The sequence below is a fragment of the Staurois parvus genome, unplaced genomic scaffold (genome assembly GCF_062004578.1).
Source record: "Staurois parvus isolate SC_StPar_1 unplaced genomic scaffold, SC_StPar_1.0 ptg000347l, whole genome shotgun sequence".
In the NCBI taxonomy this organism is placed as follows: domain Eukaryota; kingdom Metazoa; phylum Chordata; class Amphibia; order Anura; family Ranidae; genus Staurois; species Staurois parvus.
Window position 1 is genome coordinate 3598282 of NW_028318143.1, and position 10738 is coordinate 3609019.

Sequence of the window (10738 nt, forward strand, 5' to 3'; positions counted from 1 at the left end):
GAGTGTCCAATTGTCCTATGGTTGTGTTAGCTTGCATTTGCATCTCCCTCACCATGAACAGCATGGTGGATATCGGAAGGAGGCATCCGATCCTGAGGCTGTGTAGATGGTCCATGTGCTGGAGAGTCAGTGATTGTGTGTAGCTTTTGGTTTCTGGGGTAATTCATAGTCACCATCAGCTTTGGCAATTCTGTGGGACATTTTTGTACAGTGCAACAAGGTAATTAAGAGGTCCTCAGAGCTTTCAGTTCTTCATTTCTGGGGTATCCCATGCTTTCTCACCCCATCCAATTTCTATCCAATGAAATCCTGAAAAGACACCCCTAGACTTTTTTTGAGCCAGTGGAATGATGAAGAAAATGCTATGTGCCTGGCTGTGTGTGCTCTAACTGGGGAATAAGGCTAAGTTCACCAATGGCTCATTAGGGAGTGTGCTACATATGGTTTCTCAAGGATCCAAAGAATTTGTGGACAGTTGAGACATGAAGTCATTATCTGTGGCTGGCTTTGTATACTATACTATCATCAGTGTAAGGTGAGCATAGCTGTGCCAAGTAGGCACCAGCCCATGTAGCAGCTCTGGGGAAAAATGCCTTTTGCATTTTTCAAGTTGGTATTTTTCCATTTCAAGTTGGTAAATGACCCCCATTACGTACCGTGAAAAAATAATGCACCTCTTTGCACAAGTTTTAAATGTACCCATTTGTAACGTTCTGACATTTTGCATGGTGATAAAGGTTCTTCTAATAGCAGAAGATTGCAGTTCTTTCTAAACTAAAAGCAAAACATGCGCCTTCCATTGTGGAGAGACACATACTGTTCTGAGTGGCATGCAGTTTGAAGCCGAAAACATCTTGTAATATTTATTTATTTATTTTTTTAAATAAAGCTCGGTAAGGTGTCCATAAATAATTCAAGTTTTTTTTCTTCTTCTTCTTCATGGAGATCTGAAAAAACAGAGGTGAAAATAATGGCTAGCAGCTCAGCTATGGGCCTAGTGTGGAGATGACAGGTGAAGGGCAAGGGGAGGGGGAGGGACGCTAGCCGAGAGGGCAGATTAAAAGCAAATGTGATATTTAAAGGTGCACATCTACCTCAACCAGCAAAATCAATCAGCAGACTGCTAATACTATTCAAGAAACAATCCAAATGTCAGAAATCCACCTTTCATATGACTTTTCTATAATTCACGGCAATATTCTTTAGGCTTCTAAACAGGGCAGTCTCTTTGTTTTTGCCTTACAGTCTCACGTTCATGCTCTATGTAGGGGGTGCAGGTGCAGTGGAGTCAGTGAACACCCTGATCAGCACTTCCATTGGCTCAGATGTAGAGGCATTCAAGAGATGAGGATAACAGCATGTGTTAGGGGTCCATTAAACTAACATTAGACCTCTGAAGAGAGACCCATAGTGGATCACTTTTCAGAGTGCATTTGACAGGGGCGAGGAGACATTGTGTTGCTTCCTCACTGCGTGTTTTAACCCCTACAAACCTGCACGGGGTTTCAGAGTGGTTGCGATGTGGAACCAATCAGTTGAATGGGTCGCGTTCTTCGGACTGTACTGCCCACCAAACAAAAAGGGGGGTATTTTGTGCAAAGCACTGCAGCTGTGCAATGGTGTATACCCCCACACGGTTGCCTTTGCAGCTTAGAGGGATCGATAAAACTGCAGTTCAATTGCCTGTTTTAACCACCCCTCTCAACTGCAAATGTAAACTAGGCTTAGCATTTATTTATAAATATATATTTCAAGGATTTATATGTTGTGGGCAGTTTTCATAAAAGCTTTCATACTTTGTACATTCACATCAGTCCCTGTCCTAAAGGATCTTAAAATCTAAGATCCCTAATTCACATTCATACATATACTTACTAGGGCCATTTTAGACAGGAGCAGGGGCGGACTGACAACTCATGGGGCCCCCGGGCAATAGGGGATCATGGGGCCCCTGTGCCCTTGCCCAAACTAAAAAAAAGCCTATGAAAAAGGTACCAGGGGCATCTCATGGGGCCCCCTACTGACCCCGGTCCCTTGGGCAGTGCCCGAGTTTCCAAATGGTCAGCCCGCCCCTGGACAGGAGCCAATTAACCTACCAGCATGTCTTTGGAACATTGGAGGAAAGCCATGCAAGCAGAGGGAGAACATGCAAACTCCATGCATGTATTGTCATGTGTCATTGCTGCAAGACAAAAGTGCTAACCACTAAGTTACTGTGCATCTCAATACATACAGTAGGGAAAATAATTATTTGATCGCCTGAAGATTTTGTAAGTTTGCCCACTTACAAAGAAATGAAGGGTCTATAATTTTTATCACAGATGTTTTTTTTAAATGATAGAGACATAATATTAACCAAAAAATCCAGAAAAAACACGATACAAATGTTATAATGTGAGGTGCAGTTCAGTGAGTAACATAAGTATTTGACCCCTTCCAATCAACAATAATTCTGGCTCCCACAGACTGGCCATGTGCTCATGTGGTACACATATTAGACCTGTCCATTTAAGAACATGCTTCTAACGACAACTCGATATGTGTATAAAAGACACCTGTTCACAGAATCCCTTTGTTGGGCACCACCAAGACCAAAGAGCTGTTAAAGGACTTCAGGGACAAGATTGTAGACCTGCACAAGGCTGGAATGGGCTATAAGACCATCAGCAAGAATCTTGATGAGATGGAGATAACTGTTAAAGCAATTATTTGTAAATGGAAGAAATACAAAATAACCATCAATCACCCTTGGTATACACTATATTGCCAAAAGTATTGGTACAGCACTCCAAATCATTGGATTAAGGTGTTCCAATCACCTCCAAGGCCGCAGCACCTAGGCATGCAGACTGCTTCTACAAACATTTGTGAAAGAATGGGTCGCTCTCAGGAGCTCAGTGAAATAAAGATTGGTACTGTGATAGGTTGCCACAATATGTCCATCCATTAAATTTCCTTGCTACTAAATATTCCACAGTCAACTGTTAGTGGTATTATAACAAAGTGGAAGTAACTGGAAACAACAGAAACTCAGCCACGAAAGTGATAGGCCATGTAAAATGACAGAACGGGGTCAACACATGCTGAAGCGCACAGTGCGCAGAAGTCGCCAACTGTCTGCAGAGTCAATAGCTAAAGATCTCCAAACTTTGCGTGGCCTTATCACAATAACAGTGTGTAGAGAGCTTCATGGAATAGGTTTCCATGGCCGAGCAGCTGCATCCAAGCCTTACATCACCAAGTGCATCTCAAAGCGTTGGATGCAGTGGTGTAAAGCACGCCACCACTGGACTCTAGAGCAATGGAAATTGTTCTCAGGAGTGACAAATCACGCTTCTCTGTCTTGCAATCCAATGGACATGTTTGGGTTTAGTGGTTGCCAGGAGAATGGTACTTGCCTGACTGCATTGTGCCAAGTGTAATGTTTGATGCAGGGAGGATTATGGTGTGGGGTTGTTTTTCAGGGGTTGATATTGGCCCCTTAGTTCCAGTAAAAGGAACTCTTAAGGCATCAACATGCCAAAATTTTTTGGACAATTTCATGCTCCCAACTTTGTGAGAACAGTCTGGGGATGTACCCTTCCTGTTCCAACATGACTGCGCACCAGTGCACAAAGCAAAGTTCACAGAGACATAGATGAGTGAGTTTGGGGTGGAGGAACTTGACTGACCTGCACAGAGTCCTGACCTCAACCTGATAGAACACCTTTGGGATGAATTAGAGCAGAGACTGTGAGCCAGGCCTTCTCATCCAACATCAGTGCCTGACCTCACAAATGCGCTTCTGGAAGAATGGTCCAACCTTCCCATAGACACCCTCCTAAACCTTGTGGACGGCCTTCCCAGAAGAGTTGAAGCTGTTATAGCTGCAAAGGGCGGGCCAACTCAATATTGAGCCCTACGGACTAAGACTGGGATGCCATTAAAGTTCATGTGAATGTAAAGAAGGCAGCCATCCCAATACTTGGGGGATAGGTACTCATAAGAGCTATAATTCCTAAACCCTTTCTCCAGTTTAGATGTAAATACCCTCAAATTAAACCTGAGAGTGGGCACTTTCAGCCCATATCCATTATATAACTAGAGTTTGAATATATATATCTTCACACACACACACACACAAATTTCATTAAAGTGATATTAAAGGTTCGGCATAAAAAATATAACAAACATGTCATACTCACCTGCTCAGTGTAGTGGTTTTGCACAGAGCAGCCCCAATCCTCTTCTTCTCAGGTACCATGTGTTCCTGGCTCCTCCCCCTTGACCATGCCCCCAGTAGCAAGCCACTTGCTATGAGGGCATTGGTGTGTGCTCTCTCCCGAGCTCCTCTCTGTTCGTCAGCTTGCCCCCCCCCCCCCGCTCTCTCCTTATGGGGTCACTGGCTGTGATTGACAACAGTGAGCACCAATAGCTCCCGCTGTTGCCTCTTAGTCAATAAGGAGACAGAGACCCGGGACAGCTGCTGGATCAGGATCAGGTGAGTATTGGGGGGGGGCTAAGGGGGGGCAATACACAGAATGCATGAAGGTAGAAAACCTTCAGCCTCTACAGCCACTTTAAACAATTGAATAATTGTAAATAACTGTATTGCCCTCTAACAGCTGTAGCCTGTGTGTTCCAGCTGTCTGCAAGAAACAACCAGTCACAGTGATCACATGGTAAGGGACTTCACTTATTGGTTTCTTATTGTGAGGGAAGCCCTAGAGCAGACAGCGAGGTCTTAGAACTAGGACTACGCACAAGTGCATACTTCTAATTTTCACCTGGTAATTAATGTTGTCCCAGCATGGAACATCTTGCCTCAAGTTATGTTAGCGTAGAACCCTCCTAGATAGGTGATAGGTTAGGTAAATGTGGTTCTTAGCTCCACTGTAATCAGCGTAGCTGCATGCAATTAATTTGGTCTGTTCTGTGTTTCACTGGCTGCAGGGTTGACTGTTTCCCCGTCTGGCTGAAAATGTTTTGGAAGATAGAGGGCTAGGAAAGTCAAATCAGAAGCTGCATATTTATAATAGCTGGGAGTGTGTATACATACCATGAGACCTGGAACAGAGGTGTCTGGTCCCCAAGGAGGAGATCGCAGCCTAGGGGGGGCTGTTTGCCTCTTCAGCAAACCTACCATGTGTCTGCTGTTCACTGGTCCCAGCTGGGCTAGCTGTGGGGGGCCACTTTGCTGAAAGTTGCTAGAGCTGAATGAGGATATAGTCTGGTATCAATGGGAAAAAGTGTCTGGAAGATATTGGAAGGTGGCCACCAATTATCCAAGGATATTTCTGAGTACAGCTGTGCTGTTGTCATCCCTCTAGTGCTAGAATTAGCTCAAAGGGGACAATGTGTCTGGTGTCCTGAAGAGCTCAGTCCATTATTACGTGTAAAAGGACTTTGCTCATGTCTTTAAGAGGAAGTTTAGCATCCCCAAGTAGCTACTTCCAAGCTCAGTTCACTATTTGCTCATGCAAGGACTTTGCTCAGGATTTAAAGAAAGATTAGTGTTCTTAAATTACCACCAAGGTTACTGGAGTATCCCACGGTTACCCTGAACCTATACAAGTTCAAGTTCTATGATAAAGTATCAGGAAAGTATACCCCTAGACTGTTCAATGAACCAAAGGAGTGATTGGGACTGTGTGCCTGGCTATGGGGCAACTACGGGAAAAGACTGCGGGCTCCTACAAGGGTGAGAGCTATGTTAGTAACCAGAGAGCAGATTCCATTTGGTTACCCAACTAACCCTAACCACTAACCTACCTCATCATATAATCCCTAATGTTAACCTTACCTTTAAAAGGACCATACTCACTTTATTGGGCACTAATTACACTGCTCTTGCACATCATTTTCTGTGGCTCCTGTGAGAAAAAAGTGAGGCACATATTCAATTTTTATCTTGTCGAGGAGTTTATAATCGCTGCCTAAGCAAAGCTCACTTTTTGATTTCTCGTAGATGAAGTAATTACAGAAATGAGACAATTAAAAGAAATATACGACTGAGTGGAACAATATAATTAAAGTTTCACATATCGTTACCTGGTGAACCGGCAGGAGATCATATATTTTCTTGCAAGTATTTGTACAATAATCGCAAGGCAATTTTTATTCAAATTTACCATATAGTGTTACGACAGACTGTAAAAATATTTTATTGTACAATCTGAGCAAATCTCTGATTTAATAGCGCCATAACGTAAACGTACGGGCACAATTGCCACGTCAAAGTCTGCGAAAACAAGGGATAAAATTTTTTAGCTTTGTTATAAAAGCCTACTTGGCTTGTAATTCCAGGGACGCAAGCGCCTTTTCTTAATCGGATTGAATATTGGATTCTGTTGAGTAGTTATGTGTTTTTTATTGTGACAGAAAGAAGCTTTATCATTATGCTCAAAATAAAATGTAAATGAGTCAGATAATGGAAGTACCTGAGCCCAATATGTTTTGAGTTCTTTTATCAGTTCTTCAAGGAGAGGGTGAGCTCTCAGATAAGGAACAAGGAATAATAATGTGTTTAATAATACAGTGTAATATCCAATGACTACAGATAAGGTATTAAAGAGGCACTCCAGCCACAAAAGTTAATGCATTTAAAACAGAAAAATCTTTTTATATAACATGTTTCCTTTCAGCTCTCAGCAGTCTTTTGTTAGTGTTCTGTTTCAAATGTACTCATAAAACTTCTTATACCCAGTCTGTCTGGACAGTAAGGTCACCTGCACCATCCACAGGCAGCTTAATGCAGGCCATACGATTTTTGTCCGAAAATCGAAACGTTGTTCGTTCTGTAATCTGATGGTGCCACCAATGATTTCAAAAATTGGTAGTTTTTCGCAAATTTTCCAGCCTGTCCGATAAACTAAATGGGGAGGAACCACGAAAATCGGCCGATGTCATTGCCCCACTAACAGAGCGAAAATTGCCCAATTATTCTTAGGTCCGATTTTCATCCGAAAATCGTTCGGAATTCGAACCATGTATGGCCTGCATAACTCTGCAATAAGGCTTGATTCACACTAGAAGGCAATGCTGGAAACTCGGAATTCGTGCGGATTTCCCACACCAAGTTCAAAACGTAGTGCAGTTGCGATTTGCAGGGGGTGCCAATGTTAAGTGCAGTGCTTAATAAGGGGAGTGTAGTTTAAAGTAGGTTAAAGACACACCCAAATGCAGGTTGCAAGTGCAACTGATCGTCTGCACCAGGTCGCATGGTATAAATGTACCATGCAATCCAGTTGTAGTGTGTTTCAAAAAGTAGTGCATGCGTAGGTGCTATGTAAGGTGATTTGAGTCCATTAAAAATGAATGGGCTCAAATCGCTGCGCACCAAATAGCATGCGAATCAAACACGAATGTGGTGCGCATTCCTGTGCGATTCATAATGTGAACCAGGGCTAAGACAGAAGTGGAATCTAAAGCAATTTTACTTCAGTTAATTGCAGTACGGATTATGTTTTTCCACTCTTCTGAAGTGTAGGAAGACAATGGAGTTCCTAAGCTATATCTCTGCAAAAGACCAACATTGAATGAGGGAAGATGGAAGAAATGGGGAGATTCCAGGTAGGACTGAACTAATTAGCACTAAACAGGATCCATGGAACCCAGGAAGTTCAGGGATGATGCCGAGCAGTAGGACACAGAATGGCTGCTGACAACTTACATACGATGACGACAGACGCGGAGGACGTGACTATGTGCTTCTAGGTGGTAACACCTCTTTTTCAAGCCTACCTACCTTAGACTACACTCCCTTTATTAAGAACTGCACTGCTTGCGTTCCAAGGATGACAGTTCTGTGATTACATTGCATGCTCTGCTTTTTTCCAACTACATGTGAGTGGTTAACCTATTTTCTTTTAATAATATTACGTTTCTGCACTTAGATGCGCCCTCTTATGTCTCTTTACAGCAGTGGTTCTCAACCTTCCTAATGCCGCGACCCTTTAATATAGTTCCTCATGTTGTGGTGACCCCCAACCATAAAATTATTTACCAAGTAATTCTAATTCATGAAGTGTCGTTTTACCTCCAATACTGCTGCTTTCAACACAGTAGCTGCTTTTAACAGAGTAGCTGCTTTCAACACAGCAGCTGCTTTCTACACAGTAGCCGCTCTTTACACATCGGAGATATGTGTTTTCCGATGGTCTTAGGCGACCCCTGTGAAAGGGTCGTTCGACCCTGAAAGGGGTCGCGACCCACAGGTTGAGAACCACTGCTTTACAGTATTATGGATATCCCTTCTATCCGCTGGAGCTTTTACAGGCAGTGGATCATTTGCACTATACCCTATGTGAATTTATGAACTGTACAGGTAGGCATTCTCCACTTTTGAGGTCACTGGCTAGATTGTGTTATAACAGTTTTTTTTTATTGAGCCTGAGAAGTAGGAATGTGTAAATTGGCACAATGCAAGTTTTCACCTGGAATGAATACCAAGAGAAAAAAAAGGTGAAAGCATTGTGGAAAAAAAGATATGGTGACTGTTTACAATACATAGTGCTTCGGCACGCTAAATGTCAATCAGTTAGGCTTTACGTCTACTTGAATACTTTTTCTAGCACTGGACACCATAAATTCTGAGTTTGGAAGCTTTCCTCAAAGAGACTGGTACGTATGAATGAGAGCGTGCAGCAAACCAGGAGTGTCTTCATTAGCATCCAGTTACTCCACACATATCATATGTGATTATACTGGTAGACACTTTATATTGAATAACTTATTCACTTAGAACGCGCAAGGTGACTTCCAGTAACACTCTGGACAAATTGAATTTGGTCTTAGACCAAAATTGTTTAATGAAAGGAAGCAGTGGCCTGGGAGACACGGATTTTCTATTTTCTGCTTGATTGTCAAGCTGCTGAAAGAGGCATCTAGTGATTTCTTTATTACTATGCAGCTGTGATGTCCATTATGCAGAGGTTATGAGAGGTGTCACAGCCATGATCAAAGGATAATTGTACTTATATATCACCATAAGATCATTTGCATTCACTTACAAGTGAGTCAGTGATTTACCTATTCTAGCCAACGGGCATACAACACAATGCAAATTAATAGGAAGGATAAATTAAAGCAGGACTCCAGGCACAAATCAGAAATTCAAGATCTTAATTCTATGTCCTATTTGCATGTCCTGGTTTACTTTTTTAGCTGTATGCATGCAATTCTTATAAGCTCATTTTAAACCCCCAACTCTTGTTCAAACAAATCATGATAATGACACATGTAGTAGGGTGCATGTGGGTAGCCGTTGCTGCAGCCATCAAGTGGTACAACCGTTGATTGCTTATTCACTTTGACGCTAGTACACACAGCGATTACATGATTGCTCATGGCACCAGAGGACTGACTTGTCCTCTGTATTGGGATCTAGAGGGCCATTTTAGAGATCGTTTTGGAGAGCCCCTGCTGGGTTTTATGGTGGGCCCGAAATGTGGGGAGTGTGGAGTTAGGGACAGATACCCACTGAGTGGGGAACGGTAGACTAAGAGGAGAAGGGACAAATGTGTGTCTTTGGGAACACACGTGCTTTATAGTATCTACTGCCCATTCTTTTCAGAATCCAGAAAATCTAAAGAAGACATTGTCCTACCTGGTTCCTCCACAGTAGCTTTCAAAATAAGCACAGCGATAACATGACCGCTGGTTACCTCTAGTGCCAAGGGAACCTTGCAAAGGACTGACTTATCCTCTGTACTAGCTCCAGGTGGCCGTCTTGGGGAAATGTGTCTGGGCATAGAATTCTCCCGAGATTTAGACAGCCATCGTGAACTCAGAGAGGCTACATATAGCTGCTGCTAGGTCTCATGATGGGCCCAAAGTGTGGAAGTGTGAATTTAGGGACAGATACCCACTGGGTAGTGAAAGGCAGGCTAAGCCTGGGGAAAGGTTCCTGAGAAGAAGGGACAAATTAGGGAAGTTTCTGCATATTCCCAATAAACTCTCTAGCATTTGGGGATGAACCTTTATGCCCAGCTTTTTTTAGATTAGCACATCGTTATGCATTGTTTTGTTATCACAGCTCCCTTTCCAAAAGGCCATAACATTTAATCCTTAAGGGTACCTGCCCAAAGAAACAATCCTCGAGCACCTTGCATGAAAGGACCTGGGGACTGGTGGATTACATATTAAAGGAATAAGCAAAATTTATTTTTAGTCTTTTTACATTTTGGTGCTTTCATTACATTAAACCCAGGTGATCCTTCTATTAAAGTCCCTGTTCAGACACTCTCTGCTATAGGATGGTAACTTTCTGCCATAGTCTCCTATTTGTGCTCCTGTGCTGTTACTCAGACTTCCAATGGAGACAATGGCCATGCTGATGCCCATTGCACAGGTGTATTCCACTGTTGTATCCAAAATGAAACCTGGCTGAGACATGACATGCAGCCATTGCAACACATTCACTTACTAAAGCCAATTAAGCTACCAGCATGTTCTTGGATTGTGGGAGGAAACTCACTTAGGCACAGGGATAACATGCAAACTCCAGGCAGGTAGTGCCATGGTTGGGATTCAAACTAACAACCCTGGTGCTGCTAGGTGGAAGTGCTAACCACTTAGCCACTATGCTGCCCAATTCTCTCTGTTCAGCTGCTTGAATGACCTTTGTCAGGATGATGACACTCCCGCTCATGCTGTAGCCACAGTCACATTATCTTGGCACAGAGTGGTGCTGTGAATGTACTCTGAGTTGCGCATGCATGGCTCAGTGTACAATACAGCTGACAGGCCGGGAGAAGCA

At 42.9% G+C, this 10738-nt stretch overlaps 1 long non-coding RNA gene across 1 annotated transcript; it reads right to left on the reverse strand.

Moving 5' to 3' along the window:
- Positions 1–854: 854 nt before the first annotated feature.
- LOC149456788 (uncharacterized) lies at positions 855–5858 on the reverse strand. Its single transcript, XR_016313794.1, has 2 exons — positions 5804–5858; positions 855–947 (listed from the first exon to the last, which is right to left on the reverse strand). It is a non-coding gene; the product is annotated as an uncharacterized LOC149456788 (long non-coding RNA).
- Between the last annotated feature and the right edge of the window lie 4880 nt (positions 5859–10738).